This window comes from Olea europaea, chromosome 8 (genome assembly GCF_002742605.1).
Source record: "Olea europaea var. sylvestris chromosome 8, O_europaea_v1, whole genome shotgun sequence".
NCBI classification, from domain to species: domain Eukaryota; kingdom Viridiplantae; phylum Streptophyta; class Magnoliopsida; order Lamiales; family Oleaceae; genus Olea; species Olea europaea.
The window spans coordinates 17,464,463-17,481,562 of NC_036244.1; the positions used below are offsets into that span (position 1 = coordinate 17,464,463).

The following is a 17,100-nucleotide window of genomic DNA, read 5'->3' on the forward strand; positions in this document are numbered from 1 at the left end:
AAAAAATCAAACAAACTAGGGTTTTCGTAATTTTATGTGGGAATGATTTGTCACTTGGAATAAAAATTAATTATCAATATGCGACATAAGTGAAGCGTCGGAATTCCCCCATTGAATTGGATCAATCGACAACAATAATTCTTATAATTTTCCTCAATTAGAGATTTTCTTCCCAACTCTCTAATCAGAAGATTTAACAATAAAGTCCAATTTAATTCCAATTATATTGCTAGAATCTAAATTTTCTATAACACATCCGCACATTTTTTATTGGAACAAGATCAAAGATCGACCATATACATCAAGCATAAGGCAGTAATCAATTCGCCAGTAAAATAATATTAAGATTAAAATTCAACAATTATTTCAATCATTCGATAGAAGGAACATGACTAAATCTATGAAGGATTTGATAAAAGTTAAAATAATCTCAACAGTAAATAATTCAAATTGTAATTCAACAAGTATTTCGAATATTCGATAAAGAAAGCATGACTGAATTTATGGAAATTCTAATAATTGTTAAACTAATGTCAAAAACATACTCAAGATATGGAAATTCGATTCTAAAATTGTTTAATAATGAAAAACTCAATTACATGAATTAAAGGTGTCAAAATCACCAAAATCGATTGGGATCCTTCGTTGCTTCACCAAGTTCCTTAGTTTTCCATGGAGTTTCTTGAGCACCAAGATGAAAGAAATAGGTCTGGGGGCGTCTGACTTCGTTCTGGGTGGTTTTGGGCATTTGTATCCCGTGAAAATTAGGTTACCATGAGAGATTCAATCGTATAAGGAAACTGAGATTCGGCCGCCCAAAAAAACACTATGCGACCGCATGGTTATTGTCATTGCGGTCGCATGGTTATGCTCTTTTAGCCTCTTCAATTCTCGGTATAGGTGTGTGCAACTGCATAGCAGAAAAGCATGCGACCGCATGGTTCCGCCAGACAGCTTTCAGTGTTTCAAGTTGCATTGGATAGCTAACTCAAAGGGCCGAAATTTTCATTCAGAAGTCATCTCCCAATTCGATCATATTTCATGTCAAAAATGGGTCCCAACATGAGACTAAAAACTGGTGTGTTAGTTTTCGATTGTAAATTGATGTATTGATCAAACTTTGACGTTATTTCATCCCTTTGACTTCTTTCCTGATCCACTTGACCTCTAACACTTTCGAATCTTCATCATAATCTTAGACACAAGTTTGGATCATTTGCACTTTAGTCCCCGAACTTTCGTTCTCTTCTACTTTGGTCATTTTTCACTTGTTTCTTCCGAATTTCATCTTTTTCACCAAAATGCAACTTAAACCAAAATATAAGAGTAATGAGTGCATTTTAACATAATATAATCACATGAATGCAATAGTTAAGAGGGGAAAATATGGTATTTTACACTCTTATCACACCCCTCAACTTGCTTATTGCTAGTCCCTAGCAATTTAATGCAAAGTAAAGCAAATGAGTGATTGGTCCATGTTACAAGTGAAATTGTTAAGTTCTAATTCAACAGTAGTTCATTCTCTTTTCAAACTCAACACCACCAGAAATTAACAATGTTATGATCATCAAAATATCAAAAACACTTGCTAAATGTGTAAGTGTGTGTCAAGCCATAGCCATCTTACCGCCAACCCTAACACATGCAACATCGAGTGTATCTCTAGCTTAAGGTCCAGCCCATAACTCACGGATATTAAAGTGTTTAGTGTGGGATTTCTCTCTATGGAGCTGGGAAAGATGCACACTCAGAACATGGAGGCTTTAATAATTAGCAACAAGCAGACATTGATCATATGATAGGCATACTTTCAAATGAGAATTCATCAACTTCTTACCACAAACCGACTTGAGATCAAAACAGTCAATGCAAAGGGTGTGAAAGGGGTTAAGTTGGGTTATATGAAAAGTAGGGTGAAAAGAATTTAGGGACTTCCAAGTATCTAGTTATGCATCTCAACAAGTAATTCAACATAGCAATCCTTTACATCAACGCATTCCTTAACCTTTCAATTCCCAACAACAATCCACTCTTTTTTTTTTCAATTTTTTTTTTTTTTTTTCTTTCAAATTTTTTTTTTTTTTTTTTGCATCACCCGAGCACTTATCATCTCTTATCACTTTCCTCGTTACTTTTCTTCTCAAATGGACATTTAACACCTACTATACACTTGGAAGCATAAATGTGGAAAAATGACTATTTATAAACTTTAATCCAGTGTAAGGAGGTATGGATAACTTAGGCACATGAAAAGAAATGGTTATGTATGTGTATTGGCTCAAAGTGGCTACTAGGGGATTATAATTATGGAAAAGAACTAGTCTGAAGGCTCAAATTCAATCCTAAATTGACTATTATCATTTCTCAAGTACAAACGACCGTCTTACCACATACCGTGTAATGTCGTTCTCAGAAGAAGTTTCCAATTCACACAATCAATGAACACTTATTACCTTTTTAATATGTGATAACTCTCAATCCTCACCACTTCTCTCTAAAGAAGGCTCTAGCAGGAGATTCCTCTAGCTACATGTGTTAAACCACTATCTCACCACAAGGCTTGGGTGCACAGAGTGAAATATAGCAAGTGTCCTGATATCCAGATTCTCATAAACACAACCAACTCCTAGTGGCATATTTTGTCACTCAAGCACATAGGCATAGACATGTAGCAACTCAGAAGTCCTGGCAAAAATGTAAACTTTTTCACAATTCCATGATCACACAATTATCATGCAATGCAATTCACAAACAAAATGTATCCTCCTCCCAACTAAAAGTTACATTGTCCTCAATGCATAAACATGTCTCCAAAAATAAAGAAAGGGAAAGGTATTACCTGAGTACTGCAGTGAATTAACTTAAGTTCGAAGGATGAGAAGCCTGAAAGAACTCAATGGATGGATAATGCAAGGAGTAAAAAATAAACCAAAAAAAAAAAATGAATGCAAATCATACTAAAAAGAAAAATCTAAAACTAATATACAGAAAAATAAAGTGAAGGATGAACCTGAGTGAAGCTAAGGGTGGTAAACAGGGTCTGCAAGGGAAATTTCTTCCACTGCAGGCACCGATTGCCCAAAAGCTATTTTGAGACACTGTCCATTCACTTTGAACACTCTACCATCATTAGGATCCTCAATTTCAACCGCTCCATTTTCAAAGACTCGTAATACCATAAAGGGACCAGTCCACCTAGAACGAAATTTTCCAGGATGCTTGTGGATCTAGAATCATATAGGTATACTTTTTGATTTGGTTCAAAAGTTTTTCTCAAAATATTTTTATCATGAAAAGTTTTCATTTTTTCCTTGTAGATTCTAGAACTCTCATATGCCTCATTTCTCAACTCTTCTAACTCAGTCAATTGAAATTTACTAAGCTTGCCTCCCTCCTCTAGGTCGAAATTAAAATGTTTAATAGCCCAATATGCTCGGTGTTCAAGCTCCACAGGTAAATGGCAAGGCTTTCCAAAAATAAGTCTATATGGTGACATGCTTAGGGAAGTCTTAAAAGCAGTACGGTAAGCCCAAAGTGCATCACTTAATCTTAAAGACCAATCTTTATGATTAGGATTCACCGTTTTTTCCAAAATTTGTTTAATTTCCCTATTAGCCAATTCTACCTGTCCACTAGTTTGGGCGTGGTAAGAAGTAGAGATTTTATGAATAACTCCATATTTTTTCATTAGTGCTTCGAATGAACAGTTACAAAAATGTGTGCCTCTGTCACTAATAATGACACGTGGTGTACCAAATCTAGACAAGATATTTTCTTTGAGGAATTTAATAACCGTTTTATTGTCATTAGTTCTACAAGCGACCACCTCTACCCATTTAGACACATCATCCACCGCCACAATAATGTATAGATAACCAAAAGAAGGTGGAAAGGGGCCCATAAAGTCAATCCCCCAACAATCAAACACTTCTATCACTAAAATGGGGTTTAAAGGCATCATATTACGTCGAGACACAGCACCTAATTTTTGACATCTTTCACAGGTTCTACAATAGGTATTAGTGTCTTTGAACAAGGTAGCCAATAAAAACCACATTGTAGAATTTTTGCAGCAGTCTTTTTTATAGAGAAGTGGCCACCACATGTTTGAGTATGACAGAAACTAAGTATGCTAGGTATTTCTTCATTGGGGACACAACGTCTTAAGATTTGTCGGGGCAGTACTTAAACAAACATGGGTCATCCCAATAAAAATTACATACCTGAACCAAAAACTTCCTCTTATCCTTTGTACTCCACTCCTTTGAGATTTCACCTGCAGCCAAGTCGTTCACAATGTGAGCAAACCATGGTAAAGAAGAGACAGAAAATAAATTTTCATCTGGGAATTCATCTCTTATTGGCAGGGTGTTTGTAGTGTCTTCAAAGGTTAGCCTTGATAAGTGGTCTGCTACGACATTCTCCACTTCTTTCTTGTCTTTGATGGTGATGTCAAATTCCTGCAAAAGCAATATCCACCGTATTAATCGTGCCTTAGTATCCTTCTTTGCAAGAAGGTACTTAAGGGATGGATGATCTGTGAAAATTGTAATGGGAGAACCTCTTAAATAGGATCTAAACTTGTCGAGTGCAAAGACCACAGCTAGTAGCTCTTTTTAAGTTGTGGAATAGTTCATCTGAGCACTGTTAAGAGTTCTACTAGCATAGTAAATGACAAAAGGCTTACCCTCTCTTCGTTGTCCCAGTACAGCACCTACCGCATAATCACTAGCATCACACATAATTTCAAACGGTAGGGACCAATCAGGTGGTTGCATGATCGATGTAGAAGTGAGCTTGTTAATCAGTGTTTTAAATGCCTCTTGGCATTTTGGGGTTCATTCAAAATTGGCTTCTTTACTTAGAAGGTTACACAAGGGTCTAGATATGGATGAAAAGTTCTGTATAAACCTCCTATAAAAACCTGCGTGACCTAGAAATGATCTTATGTCTTTGACGGTTTTAGGTGTAGGCAATTTGGAGATCAGTTCAATTTTTGATTTTTCGACCTCTATTCCTTTAGAAGAAATTACATGTCCTAAGACAATTTCTGAAGGTACCATAAAATGACATTTCTCCCAATTCAAAACTAATCATTTTTCCACACACCGGGTAAAGACTCTCTTCAAGTTAAATAGGCATGCATCAAATGAGACTCCAAACACTGTCAAGTCATCCATGAAAACTTCCATGCACTCCTCTATTATGTCAGTAAATATGCTTATCATGCATCTTTGGAATGTGGCAGGGGCGTTACAAAGTCCAAATGGCATCCTACGAAATGCATAAGTACCAAATGGGCAAGTAAATGTGGTCTTCTCTTGGTCTTCTAAGGCTATTTCAATTTGATAATAACCAGAGTAGCCATCCAAAAAACAGTAAAAAGGATGGCCAGCCACACGCTCCAGGATTTGGTCTAAAAGGGGGAGGGAAAAGTGGTCCTTATGGGTGGCAGCATTCAACTTCCTATAATCAATGCACATGTGCCATCCAGTCACTGTTTTTGTTGGGACCATTTCACCTACTTCACTTTTTACCACTGTGACACCAGACTTTTTAGGGATTACCTGTGTAGGACTAACCCATTTACTATCTGCAATAGGATAAATGATACCTGCATCTAACAGTTTCAGCACTTCATTTTTCACAACTTCTTTCATTATCGGGTTTAGCCTACGCTGTGGGTCTCTTTTAGGGGTGGCTCCTTCTTCTAAATGAATCATATGTGAGCAAATTAAAGGACTAATACCCTTAATATCAGCTATGGTCCAACCTAATGCAGATTTGTGTTCATTCAGAATGTTTAAAAGTTGCTCACATTGTAATGCATCCAATTCTGAAGAAATAATTACAGGAAAAGTATCACCTGGTCCAAGGAATTCATGTTTCAATCCTGGGGGTAGCGGTTTCAAATCTGGTTTGGGGCTCTCAATGCTTGATGGTTGCTGGCCGTCCATCCTTTCTGGCAATTCTTCAAATTTGGGTTGCCATGGTGATATCCCATAGTCCTGAAATTTTGCAAAAATAGCACAAATGTTAGCATTTTCTTCATCATTAACACTTGCTGGAATTGCAGAATTCAAAAGAAAAAGATTTAAGGGGTCAGAATTTGTAGTCTCAAGTGCCTCTTCCTGAGTGAGTGCCTCAATCATATGTGTATGGTGGCACTCATCACTTTCCATTGGTTGCTTAGCAATGTGGAAAATGTTGACTTCTAGAGTCATGTTCCCAAAAGACAATTTCATTAGACCATTCTTGCAATTTATAAGGGCGTTAGCTGTGGCGAGGAAAGGTCTACCAAGAATAATAGGAATTTTAGAATCAACATTAACATCAACCTTCACACCCAAGACTAAGAAATCAACGGGGTAGTAGAATTTATCAATTTGAACCAACACATCTTCAACTACTCCCCTAGATCTTATAGCGAATCTATCAGCTAGTTGTAGAACCACAAAAGTGGGTTTAATTTCACCAAGACCTAATAATAAGTATATGGAATGGGGCATGAGATTAACACTGGCTCCCAGATCAAGGAGAGCTTGTGCAAACTCATGATTCCCGATGACACAGGAAACAGTTGGACAGCCAGGGTCCTTATATTTCGGTGGGATCCTTTGTTCAGTCACAGCACTCACTTGTTCGGTCAAGAAGGCAGTCTTCTTGACAATGTGTTTCCTCTTCATAGTGCACAAGTCCTTAAGAACTTTCGCATATGTTGGAACTTGTGAAATTACATGCAAGAGTGGAAGATTGATTTTTACTTGCCTAAGGTGTTTTAGGATCTCACTGTGTTGATTGACTGATTTTGGGCTAAGCTTAAGGGCTTGTGGAAAAGGTACCCTCGATGGATTTCCTACTGCCTCATCACTAGGGCTACTTTCTTCAGATTCACTAGACTCCTTTTCATTTTCCCTAGGTTTTGAAATTGGTTCTATAACCTTCCCAGATCAAGTGGTGATGGCATTTGCTTCCTTAAGGTTATTCTTTCCTGAACCTGAGGTTTGAGCCATATGCTGTCCCTTAGGATTAGGTTGAGCTTGTGCTGAAAATTTCCCACATTCCCCCATAGTTAAGGCATTGGTCAATTTAGACACATGATTTTTTATCTCCTTATTTTCCTCCACTACCTGGTTAATCATAGTCTGAAACTTCTGATTGGTCTTGCCTTGTGCCTCTATGAATGCATGTAGGGTATCTTCTAAAGAGTTCCTAGAGGGTGTGGGTTGATATGATGGTGCACTGTAAGTTCTATTTGATTGGGTAGTTTGTTGGTTTTCAGATTTCCAGCTGAGATTGGGATGATTGCGCCACCCTGGGTTATAGGATTCGGAGAAAGGAGAATAGGGCTTCCTATATGTGCTTAAGGCATTACAATGTTCCTCATAAACCCCTCTCATCTCAATTAACGTGGTGCACTCTTGGGCTAGGTGATCTACTCCACCGCACACAAAATAAGGTCCCAAAGATTCAACACGCGAAACAGTTTGTGCAGGTTTAGAGCCTTTAGCACGCAGGGTCTCAAATTCCTTAGTAAGGGCTTCCACTTTGGCCTTAAGACTATCTTCTTCCCTAAGTTGATAGATACCTGTACTAGTGGGGTTTCCTGGAGGTTGTGACCTATTGGTACTATCAGTAGGGCTAGGTCCTGTCCAAGTATGAGCTTTCTCAGCAAGATCGTCTAGATACTCTATGGCCTCATCCGGATCCTTTTGCAGGAAATCACCGTTACACATCATCTCTACGAATTGACGTTCCCAAGGTGTTAATCCCTCATAAAAGTAACTAACTATACGCCAGCTCTCATAACTATGGTGAAGACAAAGGGCTTGTAGTTCTTTAAATCTCTCCCAGGTCTGATATAGGGTCTCACTATCCTTTTGGGTAAAAGATGAGATTTGCTTCTTAAGGGAGCTAGTCTTATGGTGACTGTCAAGTCCATGAAAAGTGGGAAGAAGTTGAATCATTCCCGGTTTTAGTTCCATACGTAGCATATTGGGCGGAAACATTATGCATAATGATGTGGATGTACGTGTGGGGTGCAAATAATCATGCAAAGTCCTATAAGGCGCATCATCGTGTTCACTATCAGACATAGTGTTATGTGTTGAGGTGTTCGTGGCAATTGATGCAGTAGCAAAATAAGAGTTATATTGAGATTCAAACACTGGATAAGGTGCTCCAGTAGAACTCTCTTGATTGCCTCAATCCCTGCTCATCAAACACACACAAAAAAAAACAAAGAAAATGTGAAAACAAAATAAAAATAACACTAAAAAAAATTAAATCAAATAAAAATGAAGGAAAAGGAACGATGTCACCCTTTTTCGGTCGATCCCTTGATTACTTGTACCGTCTCCCCGACAACGGCGCCAAAATTTGATTACGCCTAAAGTATAACGCGGTGATTGTAGTACAGTTTTGGGGTGTCGTATCCACAGGGAGATGAAAATTTTCTCAAAAAATCAAATAAACTAGGGTTTTCGTAATTTTATGTGGGAATGATTTGTCACTTGGAATAAAAATTAATTATCAATATGCGACATAAGTGAAGTGTTGAAATTCCCCCATTGGATTGGATCAATCGACATCAATAATTCATGTATTTTTCCTCAATTAGAGATTTTCTTCCCAACTTCTAATCGGAAGATTTAACAAAAAAGTCCAATTTAATTCCAATTATATTGCTAGAATTTAGATTTTCTATAACACATACGGACATTTTTTATTGGAACAAGATCAAAGATCAACCATATACATCAAGCATAAGGCAGTAATCAATTCACCAATAGTAATATTAAGATTAAAATTCAACAATTATTTCAATCATTCGATAGAAAGAACATGACTAGATCTATGAAGGATTTGATAAAAGTTAAAATAATCTCAACAGTAAATAATTCAAATTGTAATTCAACAAGTATTTCGAATATTCGATAGAGAAAGCATGACTGAATCTATGGAAATTCTAATAATTGTTAAACTAATGTCAAAAACATACTCAAGATATGGAAATTCGATTCTAAAATTGTTTAATAATGAAAAACTCAATTACATGAATTAAAGATGTCGAAATCAACAAAATCGATTGGGATCCTTCGTTGCTTCACCAAGTTCCTTAGTTTTCCATGGAGTTTCTTGAGCACCAAGATGAAAGAAATAGGTCCGGGGGCGTCTGACTTCGTTCTGGGTGATTTTGGGCATTTATATCCCGTGAAAATTAGGTTACCATAAGAGATTCAATCCGTATAAGGAAACTGAGATTCGGCCGCCCAAAAAACACTATGCGACCGCATGGTTATTGTCATTGCGGTCGCATGGTTATGCACTTTCAGCCTCTTCAATGCTCGGTATAGGTGTGTGCGACCGCATAGTAGAAAAGCATGCGACTGCATGGTTCCGCCAGACAGTTTTCAGTATTTTGATCATAACTTTTTTTCCCGATATCCAATTGAGGTGATTCAAGTTGCATTGATAGCTAACTCAGAGGGCTACAATTTTTATTCAGAAGTCATATTCCAATTCAATCATCTTCCATGTCAAAAATGGGTCCCAACATGAGACTAAAAACTGGTGTGTTAGTTTTCGATTGGAAATTGATGTATTGATCAAATTTTGACGTTATTTCATCCCTTTAACTTCTTTCCTCATCCACTTGACCTCTAACACTTTCGAATCTTCATCATAATCTTAGACACAAGTTTGGATCATTTGCACTTTAATCCCCGAACTTTTGTTCTCTTCTACTTTGGTCATTTTTCACTTGTTTCCCGAACTTTTGTTCTCTTCTACTTTGGTCATTTTTCACTTGTTTCTTTCGAATTTCATCTTTTTCACCAAAATGCAACCTAAAACAAAATATAAGATTAATGAGTGCATTTTGACATAATATAATCACATGAATGCAATAGTTAAGAGGGGAAGATATGATATTTTACACTCTTATCACCACCAAGTACAAATATAATTTTCGGTCATATCGCAGAGACACGAGTCAACATGATTTATGCAAACAAATGTATATCCAAGCAAATGAGCCTTTTTATAGGCAAACACATGCATTTTCAACCGTCAGATCTCAAAGATCTGGACCATCCAAAATGGGGTCACATATGAACCATTCGATGCGTCTAACGTTTCAACTTCCACGACCCAGATCAAATACGTGTTCAATGGAGCACATTGAAAATAAGGCTGAAAGTGCATAAATGACAATAGACGTTCAAACTGCTCAAACCATCTCTCATAGTATACCACTTCGGCAACAGTACAAACCATCTCAATTTTTATATCTCACAACTTCAGCATTTATAACTTTGGTTCTCCATGTACATACTTTGAGGAAAGGCCATTTATTTGTACAAGGCACATAAGCCTCGACCTCAGTTCTGAGGGCTATTGTCGTATATGTTTGGCAAGTCTAAAATGCTCATGTGAATATGTAACAATTATACTTGGAGGATTGATGTTACTCCCTGTATTAGGTTAGCCATCAGAAAGCCACATGAAAAATCCACTAGCGTCATCAGAAGAGTCTGCTCAAAATGTATGAGAGACGAAGCAATAAGGTTACATATTGGCTCTAGAAGCCGAAGCCCTTGTCCTGATCGAGGTGCCATTTAACCAAATGGGTATCGAAGCCCTAACAAAGGGCCTATGCTGAAGTACTTATGTTCACAACCTGCCAAGGTTCTAAAAGATGAGGCCGAAGTCCTAAGAGGCAAAGAGGCTACCACATTTGCTAACCTAACGAATATCTTTGTGAAAGACTAATTAAACGTCTACTTTATCTTATGTCAGGAATATTAGCCTAGAAGTATAGAGTAGTTGGCTTTTTGTCAATGTAATAAATGCATGTATAAAAAAAATGTGATGTATAAAAGAAGGAGAGAGGGGCACATGGTTTGGATCCAACGACCACCACGTCTTCTCCAAACTCTATATATAACATCTCCTTAGAAAAAGAGGGAAGAGGGAGAGGAACGACACAGATAGAGAGAAAAAAAAAAGAAGAGAAAACTCAGGAAGAAGTGTAAGGAACGGGTACATAAAATTTTGGCATATTTTGAAGAAGAAAATAAAGACAACTCCATACGTCTCTTGCCATTTGATTGTATTCTTATCTTGCTCTCTTTTACCATTTACTTGCAAAAGTTGTAATCGTGTTTGGGTGAGATTATCACTGTCCGTGTGAGAGCTTTCCGATCACTTCGTTGGCTTCTGAACTGCATAGTCTCGTGTCAGATGAGGATCTCCTGCGTCCATTCTACAGTCCGATCAAATCAACGATCCAAACGCACCAGAATTTGCGCATGTGACGAGTTGGCCCGACATCTGTTGGTAGGGCTGGACAAATCTCCCTAACCGATCGAATCGAATCGAATCCGACGGTTCTTGTTAAATTAAATACCCGAACGGGTATCTGAATTGAGAACCGACGGGTACAGTTCGGTTCTCGGTTCTAGACCAAGAACCGAAAAATCGAATAAGAACCGAATCTTTCTAATTTTTTTTATATTGAATAAATCAAATTATTTTAATTTTAATTTTTTCTAAATAAATTAACAAATTAACAATTTCTAAATCCAAATTTTTGGCCTAATAATTTGTTTTATTTCTAATTTTTTAATGTTTGTCCCAATTACCCCTTTTATTGTTTTATTTCTTAGCCTAACAAAATCCAACCCTCTAAATAACCCTAAATACTTACACTAGAGTGCATAACGCTGTTTCGACTCTCGCAGCCTCGCTGACATTCCAAAACTTATACAATCGTCGACCGACGCTGTGACCTCTGATCGAAGCTGTGACCTCCGCCAACCGAAATTTTGACTGTAGCGATCATTTGAACAAGGTAGTCTACGAGTCTTTGAATTTCAAAACCATTAAATATGTCATTAGTTGTATTTATATAATGTTGTTATAAATGTTAAAAAATTTAATTATAGTACAGAACCGAACCGAACCCGAACGGTTCCATAATTATATTTGGACCCGGTGGTTCCATTTACTAAATACTCGAAAATTTTGGTTCGAGGCTGAAAGTGCATAAATGACAATAGACGTTCAAACTGCTCAAACCATCTCTCATAGTATACCACTTCGGCAACAGTACAAACCATCTCAATTTTTATATCTCACAACTTCAGCATTTATAACTTTGGTTCTCCATGTACATACTTTGAGGAAAGGCCATTTATTTGTACAAGGCACATAAGCCTCGACCTCAGTTCTGAGGGCTATTGTCGTATATGTTTGGCAAGTCTAAAATGCTCATGTGAATATGTAACAATTATACTTGGAGGATTGATGTTACTCCCTGTATTAGGTTAGCCATCAGAAAGCCACATGAAAAATCCACTAGCGTCATCAGAAGAGTCTGCTCAAAATGTATGAGAGACGAAGCAATAAGGTTACATATTGGCTCTAGAAGCCGAAGCCCTTGTCCTGATCGAGGTGCCATTTAACCAAATGGGTATCGAAGCCCTAACAAAGGGCCTATGCTGAAGTACTTATGTTCACAACCTGCCAAGGTTCTAAAAGATGAGGCCGAAGTCCTAAGAGGCAAAGAGGCTACCACATTTGCTAACCTAACGAATATCTTTGTGAAAGACTAATTAAACGTCTACTTTATCTTATGTCAGGAATATTAGCCTAGAAGTATAGAGTAGTTGGCTTTTTGTCAATGTAATAAATGCATGTATAAAAAAAATGTGATGTATAAAAGAAGGAGAGAGGGGCACATGGTTTGGATCCAACGACCACCACGTCTTCTCCAAACTCTATATATAACATCTCCTTAGAAAAAGAGGGAAGAGGGAGAGGAACGACACAGATAGAGAGAAAAAAAAAAGAAGAGAAAACTCAGGAAGAAGTGTAAGGAACGGGTACATAAAATTTTGGCATATTTTGAAGAAGAAAATAAAGACAACTCCATACGTCTCTTGCCATTTGATTGTATTCTTATCTTGCTCTCTTTTACCATTTACTTGCAAAAGTTGTAATCGTGTTTGGGTGAGATTATCACTGTCCGTGTGAGAGCTTTCCAATCACTTCGTCGGCTTCTGAACTGCATAGTCTCGTGTCAGATGAGGATCTCCTGCGTCCATTCTACAGTCCGATCAAATCAACGATCCAAACGCACCAGAATTTGCGCATGTGACGAGTTGGCCCGACATCTGTTGGTAGGGCTGGACAAATCTCCCTAACCGATCGAATCGAATCGAATCCGACGGTTCTTGTTAAATTAAATACCCGAACGGGTATCTGAATTGAGAACCGACGGGTACAGTTCGGTTCTCGGTTCTAGACCAAGAACCGAAAAATCGAATAAGAACCGAATCTTTCTAATTTTTTTTATATTGAATAAATCAAATTATTTTAATTTTAATTTTTTCTAAATAAATTAACAAATTAACAATTTCTAAATCCAAATTTTTGGCCTAATAATTTGTTTTATTTCTAATTTTTTAATGTTTGTCCCAATTACCCCTTTTATTGTTTTATTTCTTAGCCTAACAAAATCCAACCCTCTAAATAACCCTAAATACTTACACTAGAGTGCATAACGCTGTTTCGACTCTCGCAGCCTCGCTGACATTCCAAAACTTATACAATTGTCGACCGACGCTGTGACCTCTGATCGAAGCTGTGACCTCCGCCAACCGAAATTTTGACTGTAGCGATCATTTGAACAAGGTAGTCTACGAGTCTTTGAATTTCAAAACCATTAAATATGTCATTAGTTGTATTTATATAATGTTGTTATAAATGTTAAAAAATTTAATTATAGTACAGAACCGAACCGAACCCGAACGGTTCCATAATTATATTTGGACCCGGTGGTTCCATTTACTAAATACTCGAAAATTTTGGTTCGATTCGGTTCTCTTTAGATCCGAACCGACCCGCGCCCATCCCTATCTGTTGGCGTCATTTTTGAAGGTCAATACAGATCGTAATTAGCATTCATGTCAAAATTATCAAAATTTACATGTTAAACAAATCAAATTTAACAATATTAAACAAGCGTAGAATAGAAAATAAATATTTGAATGTACCTACATAAATCAAATCTGTGAATACATTATTGATATTTAATAATACAAATCAACTACTATAAATTAATGTTCACCAACTTTTAATTTGGGTAAAAAATAATCTCATGGTGCAAATTTATACAGTATACTGCTTAAAATTTATTATGATACAAAATTTTAATATATATCTTTTCATAAAATCTCTAGAAAAAGGGACTCATTGAGTCGACTTCTTACCTTTCAAATAATTTGTAGGGATAATTGCAATTGTACCCCCAATCCTTTCAAAAGATTGCGAACTTTCCTCTAACATTTACTATTGTCACTCCAGACATTTTAAAACGTTGCAGTTGAAGTTCAAATGAATGGAAAACATCCACATTTCTGTTAGTTGACCAAAAAATGAGTTTGATCACATTTTTAATATTTTTATGAAGGACAAAATAGTGACATTCTATTTATCATATTAAACAATTACAATAATAAAATAAAAATAAAAAATAAAATAACCGTATCTTCTTCCTCCCTCCCATCCCAAACCATCAAAAAACTAAAATTACCGGTTTGCAATCATTGGCATCGGCATTCCCGTCACCACAAAATGACGATGCCTCTAGTCCTGCCCCCCAAACATCCGGTTATATATTCGTACCCTCCCGATTCAAATCATAGTTATTTAAACCTTGAAAAACCTAATAAATCCCCTTTTCTTCCTCGTCCCTTTTATGTCCTCTCTCCCGAATGATGTACTTCGGCTCTTTCTTCTTCACACACACTATGCACTTCGAATCCATTATATATATTCTATATCTGCTTGTATATAGTATTGCATCTATTATTTTCGGAAAATGGTAATTTTCAAACTTCTCTCACTTGAACAATATATATATATATATATATATATATATTATTAATATTGAAAACCAATAGTTTGACATTTTTGTTGCTTGCAGATTGTGAGCCACTCAAGAGTTTGATAAAATAGGATGCAACTTGCACACAACGTTGAAAATTCAATACAATAGAAATAATAATTATTTAAAAGCGTCCACATTATATACTCCACCAAGAAAATGCAATTGGTATCTTCTTGACTTAATTAAACGTAGCAAAGTCTTCCCTCCTCTTCTTTCATCGTGCAATGACTTTTTATTGTTATATTCATCTGTTATGTTCTCTTCACGTAAATGTCAAATTATATATTTTCACAGAAAATACTTAGTTATGACACGAACTTTTGATAGTTATGCTTGAGTTAATAATATTATAAAATTGAAAAAGATTTAGTCCCCGTTTGTTTCTCATTCTTTTTTCATCAAAATGAAAAATATGATCGTTATACATCACATCAAATTATCAAATTTGAATTATTATCTCTTGTGTGAGACCCATAACAATTATATTTTTCATTCTCATTTTTATAAAAATGGAAAACAAACATCATATCTTCATGGTTACTCGTGAATATTTTTAACATGACTTACTGTTATAATGATTTGCCAAGTTTAAGGGCCTAGCTAGTGGTGGTAACAACTAACAACATGGTAGATATAAAGATAATGGATGCCTTATCTTGTATAGAAAAACAAAAACAATAATATTGTTAAAAAATATATATTTAATCAAGTTGCAAAAACTGACTTTGACTTTGCAGCTCATAAAGTTGTGCGTGACATGTCGGCAAAAAATCCTTTACCACTTATTTTTATCGAGAAAATAAGTTATAGGCCCATTAAGTACGGTTTGATGCATTATAGTTGAGAGTTGTACCGTTAGTTTTCCGATTCGGGATGTCGTCAACTTTATACGATAATTCAAAAGTTTATGTATCCATTGAGATGTAGGTAATATTTATTGAAAATCGTTCAAACGGGACGGAATCAATTTAATGAAAATGAAGAAGTTGAAATGGATGAGCCTAGACGGTAGGGTGTTAAGTAGGATGAATCGACCAGCAAAATTTTGGTGCTCGTCGCTCGTCGAATGGGACATTCACACTTTAGTTAAACAAGTCAGATCGTGCTCGCTGTTTTCACCTCTATACGTAGATAGATAGACAATAATAAGATAATAGAGGGTAGGGAATCTGCGACTAAGCTTCTCAACCAATAGAAAGAGTTATGTGGCACACAGGTTTGAATGGAAATACCTACAATCTCTCTTTCTCTCGTCAACAAAAGCAACTCAACCCTACCCCACTTGCACCAACACCGCAACTCCATAATTTTGTTTCTTTAAACTTTGAACTGTTTTATTTTTCCAACATTTACTGCTGTTATTTATTAATTAATAAGGGTATTTGGTGCGCATAAACAAAATATATATAGTTTCTTACATGTTACCTTTCATGTCAATTCAGTGAGCACGAAAAGTTGAAAATTTTGCAAAACCAACGTCGACTAATGAGTCAATCATCAAAAGTAGAATTATAAATTTGTTGATATTGATGATGATGTTTCTTATTTCTCATTGGATCGATGAGTCAAGTGTGGTGTTGTAATAATGTCTATGGTCTGATGTAATATCCAATAGGAGAATAATTCTTCAACAAATTCACATTGCCTCTCATGGCCTTTGACGAGTTTTTTTTTATGAGAAAATTGCAGCAATTATGAAACATTAGATATTACTATTCTCTTTTCTATTCACATTGCTTTTGTTAAATTGTGTTAAATAATAGAAAAAGTTAAACTTTTGTATATTTATAAAGGGATAATATTGTCCAATATTATTCAATAATCATGTTGAATTATTTGCTAAGGTTTCTTTATGCTATTTAATATTTATATGAGTATAATGTCCTTTCATTACTTTTATTTTTGTCGATCGATACATGTGATATTTGGGATACTGTTTTTTTCACGGGAATTCACAAGAGAACATAATTAGGGTTTATTAATCAAGATCTATGTGTCGTCGGTTTTCAAATGCCAATACTAATTGGATTTTTAAATAATTGCGTTGACAATATGTGTAACTTAGTGCTAAAATATAATGGCAAGGCTTTACTAAGTCCCTGTACAAATGATTTTTTTCACTTGTCAAGATTCCTTTGTAA

The 17,100-nt window shown here is 36.1% G+C and overlaps 1 pseudogene; it reads right to left on the reverse strand.

The window, feature by feature from the left end:
* Positions 1-3,023: 3,023 nt before the first annotated feature.
* Positions 3,024-8,099, reverse strand: LOC111398381 (annotated as a pseudogene).
* Positions 8,100-17,100: the final 9,001 nt, after the last annotated feature.